The following is an 11,299-nucleotide window of genomic DNA, read 5'->3' as shown; positions in this document are numbered from 1 at the left end:
TATAGAAAAGCAATTTCTGTAATGCGATCTGAGGCAATTTCTGACCACTAAAACAATTTTTCTTTAGCAAAAGATCATCTTTTAAACATCATTTTTGAGTTTGGTGTCATTAAGTCAGCTATTCCGAGTAATAGAATCATTATACATGTAGTAGCTACAATTTTTATTCGGGGAAGAAAAGTGGGGGGGGGGGGGGACCAAAAAAGTCTCCACCGCTTTAAAATGGGGGGGGGGGGGGGGGTTGAGGGGTTCCCCGTCCCCCACCGATTGACGGCCATGATAATTATGTACCATGGCAACAGTCTGTAAATGTTCCCGTTGGTCTGTTAAATTGGCATTTTGTGAGGCAGTGGCATTTGTGAGAAAACGTACTTGAAAGGCTTGCCGTAGTACACAGGCGAAGGCTGATTAAGAAGGTCATAATTAAGTTTCAGTATATTGGACTCTTCAATAAACGTAAACTTGAACGTCTTACAATTTGCGAGACTGTCTGCGAGGAACTTGTCGAGTCAACTGTTATTCAACTTGGGTCAACCATCTATATAAGAGCAAATTTTACTCGGCCTCCGAGAAATGTTTGCTCCTGAAACGATCTGAGACCGCGGTCTTTCGCGACGCCAAAATCGCTCCACGTCCGTGGAAAAATGTGGAGGGTGTTTTCCGCCGGATCGGACACATTGTGGTTGATTTTTTGTGTGACTGCGTTTAAGATCGCGATGTTTGAAGCAATGCATCAATCCTTCGTTGATCCCAGACAGGCCCCCGAAATTATAACGCAACAGTGGCGGGCAGCGAACTCACAACGCTCAGCCTTGGTGGAAGCATGGAGCTGTATTAACACACGATGGAAGCAACAGAGCACTATACACGTCACTCACATGCTTGTGCTTCAAATCATGCAAATAGCGAGCACCGTAGACCCAACCTCGTTTCCAGGATGTGGAGCAGGCTGCAGTACGCGTTGCCATCGACAGTTTTGCATAGTCCGGAAATACTACGCAGTGTAGACTTTCGATTGGTCAGACCGCGCAAGGCATACTTAATGTGTAGTCCTTCTGAGTATTCGTTGCACTCGGCGCAGGGGCGGCAAGCGAAGCATATGAAAGAATAGGGGCACTCGGTGGCCACGCACCATGGAGAAAAAATATTTTACCAAGGTCACCCCACCACAATTTGGTGAACGCTTTTGCAGAAGGGCCGAGTAGAACACGTAAACGAAACCCCTACGTTGACCTCGCCGGTCCGTACGGGAAAATCAGGACGACCCGAAGTGTCCGACCCGGCGGAAGACACCCTCCGCATTTTTCCACGGACGTGGAGCGATTTTGGCGCAGCGGGAGCCCGCGGTCTCGGATCCTTTCATGAGCAAACATCGTCTCGGAGGCCGAGTTAAACTCTCTCTTATATATATAGATTTTGTTCATGAGCTCGGCGGGCCTATTTACAGGCCTACAGGTGTGCACCCTTTAATTCCTCTGCTCAATACTGACAACAAGGCGGTGTTCCATTGTCTTCAAAATGAACACTTCTGATGCTCGAGTTTCTGCAGTAAATTTTGACCTGATTTTTCCTTCTTCATTATCCTTTTTTGGTTCGGTATGGTTACAAACTTACAACCCGCGTGAATCGTTTTTGTCTTAGCGAAATCATCTGCGGCAAATATTCCGTCACGAATAGCGCCACCTGTTGTGCGATAGTGTTCAAAATCGTCCCTTTCAACAGCGCCCCCAATGTGGTGTCCAATTCCCAAGATCAGTGCGAATTCCTCGTTCGTTCTTATTATTATTCCGTCTGCAACCCTCTGAAAAAAGGCCATTATTCGCATTACTAAACCTGCACTGCGAGAGTCGAACTATTGTCTGGCAGCCAATAATTGAATTGTGTGAAGAAATAATTCAGTAACTAAACGTGGGTGGATTTTATTTCGTTCGATGTCTCATTCAAAATTTGAATTACTTTTATATTGCTAAGAAAATACAAAGTAGCAGTTGAAAGAAATGTTGTTGTTTTTTGCATGGACTTTAAGACAACATAATGAACTTCCACCGAATGCAACCTTCATGAAGCTGGCAAGATGAAACTTTTAAATAGTCTTTGTTCAAGACAATGGAGATTGGCACAGTGGATCACTTTGTCCGTAGCATAGTAGCGCGGTTCGAACCGCCCGTAAGTAAAAAATATCATGTGGGAGCGCACTACTATTTTTGAAATCGTACCTGCAGCTATTAGACTGGTTCCCGGTCCCTCCATTATCTTTTGGACTTCGAATGTAGGACCAGGTAGCTATCAATGAATCCCGAATACATTAGGACGTTTTCCTCCTAATATATGCAAATTATACGCAGGACTGGCCTTGGTCTGAATCCCGCCCCCTGAATACAAAATCACAACGATAATTTTAGCGTGGAACCAGCCTCATTGCAAAATGGCAACACTGAGTTCTAACCGTGCCGCTTGTGTGGTGATGAGCTTCGATTTTCGCTGAACTCGAAAGTGTATCAATAGGCCTACAGAGGCATTACAAAAGGGGCATTACTTTTCAGTATTTGAAACCTACGCAGTTGAAGCGCTTGAAATTATGTCCATTCATGAGAACAGAACATGACAACAACAGCAATTGTTGTTATTTAGTCAACCAATTACATTAAAGCATTTTAAAGAACAGTTGTCGTCGAGCTACCACACGGTCAACCTCGTCCCCAGGGTGTCGAGCAGTACGCGCCCACCACTACCTGCTCTCTCACCCTGGTATTGGATCATTTGCATATGTGCAAGATTTTTGCACACGTATGCAAATGAGGAACAGTCTGGTACCTGGATATGCGTTACACATTAGCGTTTGTTTTTGTATGCGGTGTCTGGGGTAAAAACAGAGTCAATTCGTAGCAGCGCGAGCACGGCGTGAGTTACGAAAACACGATTTTTGAAATCAAACTGTTACGATCTTATCGAGACAACATGCAGTATCATATTTCATATTAATATGAGCAAATTGGAAAGAAAATTAGTATTTTCGAGAAGGCGTGGACGAATGATCGCGAAAACACGTACTGCACGTTGTGAATATATAGCACCAAGTACACGATAAAAATCCAATACTAGCCAATTGCGGTATCCAATCAGAATACAGGAAGAAAGTTTCCTATCCAGGGTTTAATCATAGAGCTAGGAGCTGGGTCCTAGCTCTATGGTTTAATATTGAAAACGCGGTTGGAAATAAAGTAAGCACTGGGGACGAGGTTGCCACACAGTAGCTTAGTGGAAAGCGAGATGAGCTATGGATACAAAGATCCCTGGTTCGAATCCACCTCGTCGCTGCTTATTTTCACCGACTACTTGTCTTCTCCAAATGTATTGTGGAGATAATTTCAATTTAAGGGAGAACGAGAACCTTGCAATGATCCAAAGGAAAAACTGAGTTATTCATGAATTGTCCTCCTGGGAAAAAAATACGCGGCGCAGGCAGGCGATACGAGCGAATTTGAGATAATTATAGCCGACACAATATTGAGGGCGCTATTTGGTTTGCGTATGGTGCAGTGATGAATACCATAGACATAATGATATTGCAAAATGTTAACAACAAAAATAAACCCTTGCCTCCCCGGCGGGGAATCGAACCCCGGTCTTCTGAGTGACAGTCAGAGATACTAACCACTAAACTACCGAGGATTGATGACTGGTTTAGATAAAGACATTATCTTCTTTGACCACGACATATACTGCAAAATGTCAATAACGAAAACATTCCTTGCCTCCCCGCGGGGAATCGAACCCCGGTCTCCTGAGTGACAGTCGGAGATACTAACCACTATACTAACGAGGATTGATGACTGGTTTAAATAAAGACATTATCTTCTTTGACCACAACAGATATTTCAAAATTTCAACACAAAATAAATCTTTACCTCCCCGGTGGGGAATCGAACCCCGGTCTCCTGAGTGACAGTCAGAGATACTTACCACTATACTACCGAGGATTAGTGAATGGTTTAAATAAAGACATTATCTTCTTTGACCACGACAGATATTGCAAAATGTCCACACAAAATAAACCCTTGCCTCCCCGGCGGGGAATCGAACCCCGGTCTCCTGAGTGACAGTCAGAGATACTAACCACTATACTACCAAGGATTGATGACTGGTTTAAATGAAGACATTATCTTCTTTGACCACAACAGATATTGCAAAATGTCAACACAAAATAAATCTTTACCTCCCCGGCGGGGAATCGAACCCCGGTCTCCTGAGTGACAGTCGGAGATACTTACCACTATACTACCGAGGATTGATGACTGGTTTAAATGAAGACATTATCTTCTTTGACCACAACAGATATTGCAAAATGTCAACACAAAATAAATCTTTACCTCCCCGGCGGGGAATCGAACCCCGGTCTCCTGAGTGACAGTCGGAGATACTTACCACTATACTACCGAGGATTGATGACTGGTTTAAATAAAGACATTATCTTCTTTGACCACGACAGATATTGCAAAATGTTAACAACAAAAATAAACCCTTGCCTCCCCGGCGGGGAATCGAACCCCGGTCTCCTGAGTGACAGTCAGAGATACTAACCACTATACTACCAAGGATTGATGATTGGTTTAAATATAGACATTAATTTCTTTGACCACGACAGATATTGCAAAATGTCAAAAACAAAAGTAAACCCTTGCCTCCTTGGCGGGGAATCGAACCCCGGTCTCCTCAGTGACAGTCAGAGATACTAACCACTAAACTACAGAGGATTGATGACTGGTTCAAATAAAGACATTTTCTTCTTTGACCACAACAGATATTGCAAAATGTCAAAACAAAACAAACAACATTACCACCCCGGCGGGGAATCGAATCCCGGTCTCCTGAGTGACAGTCAGAGATACTAACCACTATACTACCAAGGATTGATGACTGGTTTAAATGAAGACATTATCTTCTTTGACCACAACAGATATTGCAGAATGTCAACACAAAATAAATCTTTACCTCCCCGGCGGGGAATCGAACCCCGGTCTCCTGAGTGACAGTCGGAGATACTTACCACTATACTACCGAGGATTGATGACTGGTTTAAATAAAAACATTATCTTCTTTGACCACGACCGATACTGCAAAATGTCAAAACAAAACAAACAATATTACCTCTCCGGCGGGGAATCGAACCCCGGTCTACTGAGTGACAGTCAGAGACACTAACCACTATACCACCGAGGATTGATGACTGGTTTAAATAAAGACATTATCTTCTTTGTCCACGACAGATATTGCAAAATGTCAACACAAAATAAATACTTGCCTCCCGGCAGGGAATCGAACCCCGGTCTCCTGAGTGACAGTCAGAGATACTAACCACTATACTACCGAGGATTGATGACTGGTTTAAATGAAGACATTATCTTCTTTGACCACGACAGATATTGCAAAATGTCAACACAAAATAAACCCTTGCCTCCCGGCAGGGAATCGAACCCTGGTCTCCTGAGTGACAGTCAGAGATACCAACCACTATACTACCGAGGATTGTTGACTGGTTTAAATAAAAACATTACCTTCTTTGACCACGACAGATATTGCAAAATGTTAACAACAAAAATAAACCCTTACCTCCCCAGCGGGGAATCGAACCCCGGTCTTCTGAGTGACAGTCAGAGATACTAACCACTATACTACCAAGGATTGATGATTGGTTTAAATATAGACATTAATTTCTTTGACCACGACAGATATTGCAAAATGTCAAAAACAAAAGTAAACCCTTGCCTCCTTGGCGGGGAATCGAACCCCGGTCTCCTCAGTGACAGTCAGAGATACTTACCACTAAACTACAGAGGATTGATGACTGGTTCAAATAAAGACATTTTCTTCTTTGACCACAACAGATATTGCAAAATGTCAAAACAAAACAAACAACATTACCACCCCGGCGGGGAATCGAACCCCGGTCTCCTGAGTGACAGTCAGAGATACTAACCACTATACTACCGAGGATTGATGACTGGTTTAAATAAAAACATTATCTTCTTTGACCACGACCGATACTGCAAAATGTCAAAACAAAACAAACAATATTACCTCTCCGGCGGGGAATCGAACCCCGGTCTCCTGAGTGACAGTCAGAGACACTAACCACTATACCACCGAGGATTGATGACTGGTTTAAATAAAGACATTATCTTCTTTGTCCACGACAGATATTGCAAAATGTCAACACAAAATAAATCCTTGCCTCCCGGCAGGGAATCGAACCCCGGTCTCCTGAGTGACAGTCAGAGATACTAACCACTATACTACCGAGGATTGATGACTGGTTTAAATGAAGACATTATCTTCTTTGACCACGACAGATATTGCAAAATGTCAACACAAAATAAACCCTTGCCTCCCGGCAGGGAATCGAACCCTGGTCTCCTGAGTGACAGTCAGAGATACCAACCACTATACTACCGAGGATTGTTGACTGGTTTAAATAAAAACATTATCTTCTTTGACCACGACGGATGTTGCAAAATGTACACAACAAAAATAAACCCTTGCCTCCCCAGCGGGGAATCGAACCCCGGTCTTCTGAGTGACAGTCAGAGATACTAACCACTATACTAACGAGGATTGATGACTGGTTTAAATAAAGACATTATCTTCTTTGACCACGACAGATATTGCAAAATGTCAATAACAAAAACATTCCTTGCCTCCCCGCGGGGAATCGAACCCCGGTCTCCTGAGTGACAGTCGGAGATACTAACCACTATACTAACGAGGATTGATGACTGGTTTAAATAAAGACATTATCTTCTTTGACCACAACAGATATTTCAAAATTTCAACACAAAATAAATCTTTACCTCCCCGCTGGGGAATCGAACCCCGGTCTCCTGAGTGACAGTCAGAGATACTAACTACTATACTACCGAGGATTGATGACTGGTTTAAATAAAGACATTATCTTCTTTGACCACGACAGATATTGCAAAATGTCAACACAAAATAAATCCTTGCCTCCCGGCAGGGAATCGAACCCCTGTCTCCTGAGTGACAGTCAGAGATACCAACCACTATACTACCGAGGATTGATGACTAGTTTAAATAAAGACATTATCTTCTTTGACCACAACGGATATTTCAAAATTTCAACACAAAATAAATCTTTACCTCCCCGGTGGGGAATCGAACCCCGGTCTCCTGAGTGACAGTCAGAGATACTAACTACTATACTACCGAGGATTAATGCCTGGTTCAAATAAAGACATTATCTTTTGTGACCACGACTGATAATAAATGCAAACCAAAGATATCGTTGATTTTGTAAGGCTTTATTATTTTCCTCCTGCACAATTAGAATCCTGTAGTTAAGCTTAGGCCAATACATTTCAGCTGTCAAAGAAGATCGCATGTTCATTATCCTTTCAGGTCCTAAAAACCTGATAATAGGCATTCCAAGTGGTATTGATTTGATTATTATCTATGAACACTCTTATCCAAATGCAACATAAAGGCCATGCAATAATTTAAAGCACTGCGTAACACATACCAATAACCCAATGTAATACAAGCAAATAGTAAGTGTGGAAATTACATTGTGCAGGTCGAAAAACACATAGCCTTACCAAATCAAAGATATCTCTGGTTTGCATCCTTGGATTTTGTTAATTTTTTTCACCAATTATAAACATGACCATAGGCTTAAAAATTCTATAACACTTGATTAGCTAGTCTGACCAACTTTTGAGAAAATCAGTGATTTCCTCATGCACAATGTTTATTGGGACACGCTGTAGAAAAGCTATCGGTGCACCATTTTATTTGTAAGGTTAAGGTTATATATACCAGCGCCGAGATTGCTACGTGATGTTAGTAGGTTATGACGTAACTTTTCAACGGTTCAAATGTATTAAATGGTTTTGAAAAACGGAGAACAAGCCGTAGAAAAGCTTTAAGTGCCCCGTTTTCATTTAAGTTTAAACGTGCAAGTTATAAATGTGCTGTTTATCATGAACAGCGCCCCCTACTGTCCCGATTTATTTTTGGATTTTACAGTATTATGCTCATCCCTTTTTTTTTTACCCCCATCAACCCCCTCCCACTTCCTCCTAGTGGCCGACACGGACTTACGCCACTGGAACCACTCCAGTGAAAACTTGAATGAAAACTCGATCGCTTCCATTGAATGAATTTCATGCGGAATCGTCTGGTTCAGTCGGATCGAGCGAGTTTTGAACTGCAGTAAATGTTAAACTATTTTAATCAAGGGACTTACTTTTGGCCACAAAAATAGTTTGATAAACGGGACGGAGAATTAGCTTAATGCCGATGATGAATTATTTTTGAGAGCGAGACCGTCGTGTTTCTGCTCCCAGTGCTCCGAGGATCTCTTCGGTGCAGGGCCATGCCACAATCTTTGCATGTTGTTAATCACTTATATAAGAAATTTTCAACTTTTGAATTGCCTACACTTAGATATTTTAAACTTTAGAATTGCCTACTACAATGGCGACGCCGACTTTCCAGTTAAGACCGGGTCACGTGGGTCAATGAGAGGGCCCTATTGGTTAGATGAAAGTGGGAAGAACCACACAAATGAAGCCCATCCCAATGGTTCATTGGAGAGGGAGGGGCAGAGACTATTAAGAAAGGGAAGTGATCGCTGGGCTTGAGGCGTCCAAGTCACCACATGTAGAGAGAACTATAAGGCCATAAGCAATGAACTAAGATTTGCAATACATTTGTAATATTATTGTATAGCTTTGTATCAGGGATGGGTTTTTGTTGATAGTAATAAGTACTTATATTAATATAGGGTCCGATCGTATGACGTTAAAGTATCACGTGACCATCCGATTTCCCGGTGATTGGCCATCATTGCAGTTAGCGTTTGGTTAGCACTTACATGTAGCAACGACATCGTGCATTGTAAACTAGACAGTAGGGCTAATATTCACGCAAAAATGACTGCGAATTCTTTATAAAATGACACATTGATCATGTGCCGTGTACGGTTGTCATAATTAGGCCAGGATTAGGTGTTTCGAAGACCAGTGTTCACCAAGGGCGTCAAAGCGCTTGTCAAAAGTGGGGGATGGTGTTTCTTGATCAGAACTAATGTTAGTGCGAAGCCTAAAGGGCGTGGGCTTCGGGGCCCACTTATAAAGGGCCCCGACAATTTTTTTTTGATTATAGACGCTCTGGGGTGCGATCTAAGGCAATTTCTGAAAACAAAAGGTTTGCAAAAGATCATTATTTAACCATCATTTTCGAATTTGGAGTCATCGAATCAGCTATTCTGAGCTATAAAATCAAATGTATAGGCTTTAATTGTTTTTATTCGGGGACGAAAAGAGTTAGGGGGAGGGGGACGACATGTCCCGCCGCCCCCCACCGATGGTTGGCACCGTGCTTCAGAACGACGGACTTTAAACGTAAATTGTATACGTAGGGTCTACATGTACAGCGTCAGTTGGTGAAATCGAAAATTCTGAGAGAGACCCTAAAAGTTTTTTAAAACTTTTCTCTGCGTGTGGGTGTGGGTGCGTGGGTAGGCTTATAATGTGTTTTATGGCACACTGCGGTTTTTTCGTAGGCCCCCGATTTTTTCGTAGGCCCCCGATTTTTTCGTAGGCCCCCGATTTTTTCGTAGGCCCCCGATTTTTTCGTAGGCCCCCGATTTTTTCGTAGGCCCCCGATTTTTTCGTAGGCCCCCGATTTTTTCGTAGGCCCCCGATTTTTTCGTAGGCCCCCGATTTTTTCGTAGGCCCCCGATTTTTTCGTAGGCCCTATACACAGTGCCTACTGTGCCTATTGGATAATCGGGGCTGTAGTGGTCATATTAAATTGCTGACCTAGCACTGGGTGTTGGCACGCGTTTTCTTACAGTTTTTGCCATCCATCTCAACTAATACAGCTACTACGCGCGGCACAGGCGCTAGTCTACTATCTTTGCCTACTACAATGGCGACGCTGACTTTCCCAGTTTCCGAATATAGGCGTGGGTCAATGAGAGAGCCCTATTGGTTAGATAAAAGTTGGAAGAACCACTCAGATGACGCCCATCCCAAGTGGTTCATTGGAAGGGGGAGGGGCAGAAACATTTTATTTAAACTGAAATTGAAAGACCGTTGTTGCCCTTCTTCGGACAACTTCATAAGTTTATTGCAATACAAAACCTTGTTTCCTCCACCAACGTAAAAAAACATATAATATATTCCATATGATTATGCAATCTATCGATTACAAGAAATAGTTTGAAATCACAAACCGCTCTTAGAACTTACTGAAGTAGGATCAAGAGGTTTTGAAATCGGTTGTACTTTTGGAGGGATTGTTTTCGCCGAATCAAGTTTCCCTTTCGAAGTGTATCTCCCTTTGATTTCTTTTTCTGGCTATACAAAACTTTTTCTGAATGAGACAACAAACCAAAACAAAACCAGACCATTTTCAGTTACGGAAGAATAAATACATGTATGTACAAAATGTCGTATTAGTTTTATGCTCGAACAATAATACAGACGGTTTTGGTGCATTAGAGCCGCAAAATAGCAACCCCAAAACACCTGTTTTCAGAGGGTTGCAAACTCACAAAATAGGGGGAAAAAGTAGGTTTTTTGTTCCGTTAAAATTGAGCACACAGAACTAACAATTCGCTAAGAAACAACAACAACAACAACAACAACAACAACAACAACAACAACATCATGTGAAGAATCTGCATAGTTCATTAGCCATTCCGCCCTGAACAAAAAAATTCAAACGAAGCTACGCGCTGGTTCCCAATCCCTCCATTTGAATGTGGTGCGGGAGCCAGTGTATAACTATACTCCCATGGTGTGATAGAATAAATACATTTAACATACAACCATTTTCATGTAAATATGAAATTTTGCAAAACAATATATTGTTATTAACATAATGTAATTATTGTCTTTCAGAGAATAAATACATTCAGTCGAATAGGAATACATTGCAATTATGTAAAGTTTGTTTATGCAAGTAATTCCATCGTTGTTGAGGTGGGTGTATAATATGGCTTCACTTTGAACAGCCTAATAATCAGCCCTATGGTTGCGAAAGCGAAGTTTCTGCCGTTGATGAGCTAAGCTAATCCGATTACGTACTTAGACGCTATAACAGAGCAGTGAAATTCATACACCCCCAAAAAATGGCATTTTGAACGTTGTGTTCCTCAGAAAACTTAGCTTATTTTGATTGAAATGTTAAATTAAAACGGAAGAAGAAAGTCTTAACTTCATGTCAGTGAAAAAATCGACGTCATCGATGTCAAAACCTCAATACTGGTTACTGG

The 11,299-nt window shown here is 42.0% G+C and overlaps 11 non-coding genes across 11 annotated transcripts; all 11 read right to left on the bottom strand.

Annotated features, from left to right (window-relative positions):
* Positions 1-3,600: 3,600 nt before the first annotated feature.
* Trnad-guc lies at positions 3,601-3,672 on the bottom strand. Its single transcript has one exon. It is a non-coding gene; the product is annotated as a tRNA-Asp (tRNA).
* A 236-nt stretch (positions 3,673-3,908) lies between these two features.
* Trnad-guc lies at positions 3,909-3,980 on the bottom strand. Its single transcript has one exon. It is a non-coding gene; the product is annotated as a tRNA-Asp (tRNA).
* Positions 3,981-4,062: 82 nt separating this feature from the next.
* Trnad-guc lies at positions 4,063-4,134 on the bottom strand. Its single transcript has one exon. It is a non-coding gene; the product is annotated as a tRNA-Asp (tRNA).
* An 82-nt stretch (positions 4,135-4,216) lies between these two features.
* Trnad-guc lies at positions 4,217-4,288 on the bottom strand. Its single transcript has one exon. It is a non-coding gene; the product is annotated as a tRNA-Asp (tRNA).
* Positions 4,289-4,370: 82 nt separating this feature from the next.
* Positions 4,371-4,442, bottom strand: Trnad-guc. Its single transcript has one exon. It is a non-coding gene; the product is annotated as a tRNA-Asp (tRNA).
* An 84-nt stretch (positions 4,443-4,526) lies between these two features.
* Positions 4,527-4,598, bottom strand: Trnad-guc. Its single transcript has one exon. It is a non-coding gene; the product is annotated as a tRNA-Asp (tRNA).
* Positions 4,599-4,992: 394 nt separating this feature from the next.
* Positions 4,993-5,064, bottom strand: Trnad-guc. The gene has a single exon. It is a non-coding gene; the product is annotated as a tRNA-Asp (tRNA).
* A 546-nt stretch (positions 5,065-5,610) lies between these two features.
* Positions 5,611-5,682, bottom strand: Trnad-guc. Its single transcript has one exon. It is a non-coding gene; the product is annotated as a tRNA-Asp (tRNA).
* Positions 5,683-5,922: 240 nt separating this feature from the next.
* Trnad-guc lies at positions 5,923-5,994 on the bottom strand. Its single transcript has one exon. It is a non-coding gene; the product is annotated as a tRNA-Asp (tRNA).
* An 84-nt stretch (positions 5,995-6,078) lies between these two features.
* On the bottom strand, positions 6,079-6,150 carry Trnad-guc. The gene has a single exon. It is a non-coding gene; the product is annotated as a tRNA-Asp (tRNA).
* A 390-nt stretch (positions 6,151-6,540) lies between these two features.
* Positions 6,541-6,612, bottom strand: Trnad-guc. Its single transcript has one exon. It is a non-coding gene; the product is annotated as a tRNA-Asp (tRNA).
* Positions 6,613-11,299: the final 4,687 nt, after the last annotated feature.

Source organism: Patiria miniata, unplaced genomic scaffold, assembly GCF_015706575.1.
Source record: "Patiria miniata isolate m_02_andy unplaced genomic scaffold, ASM1570657v1 HiC_scaffold_5, whole genome shotgun sequence".
NCBI lineage: Eukaryota > Metazoa > Echinodermata > Asteroidea > Valvatida > Asterinidae > Patiria > Patiria miniata.
Note: the sequence above shows the minus strand (reverse complement) of the source record. Positions and strands in the feature narration are given on the sequence as shown.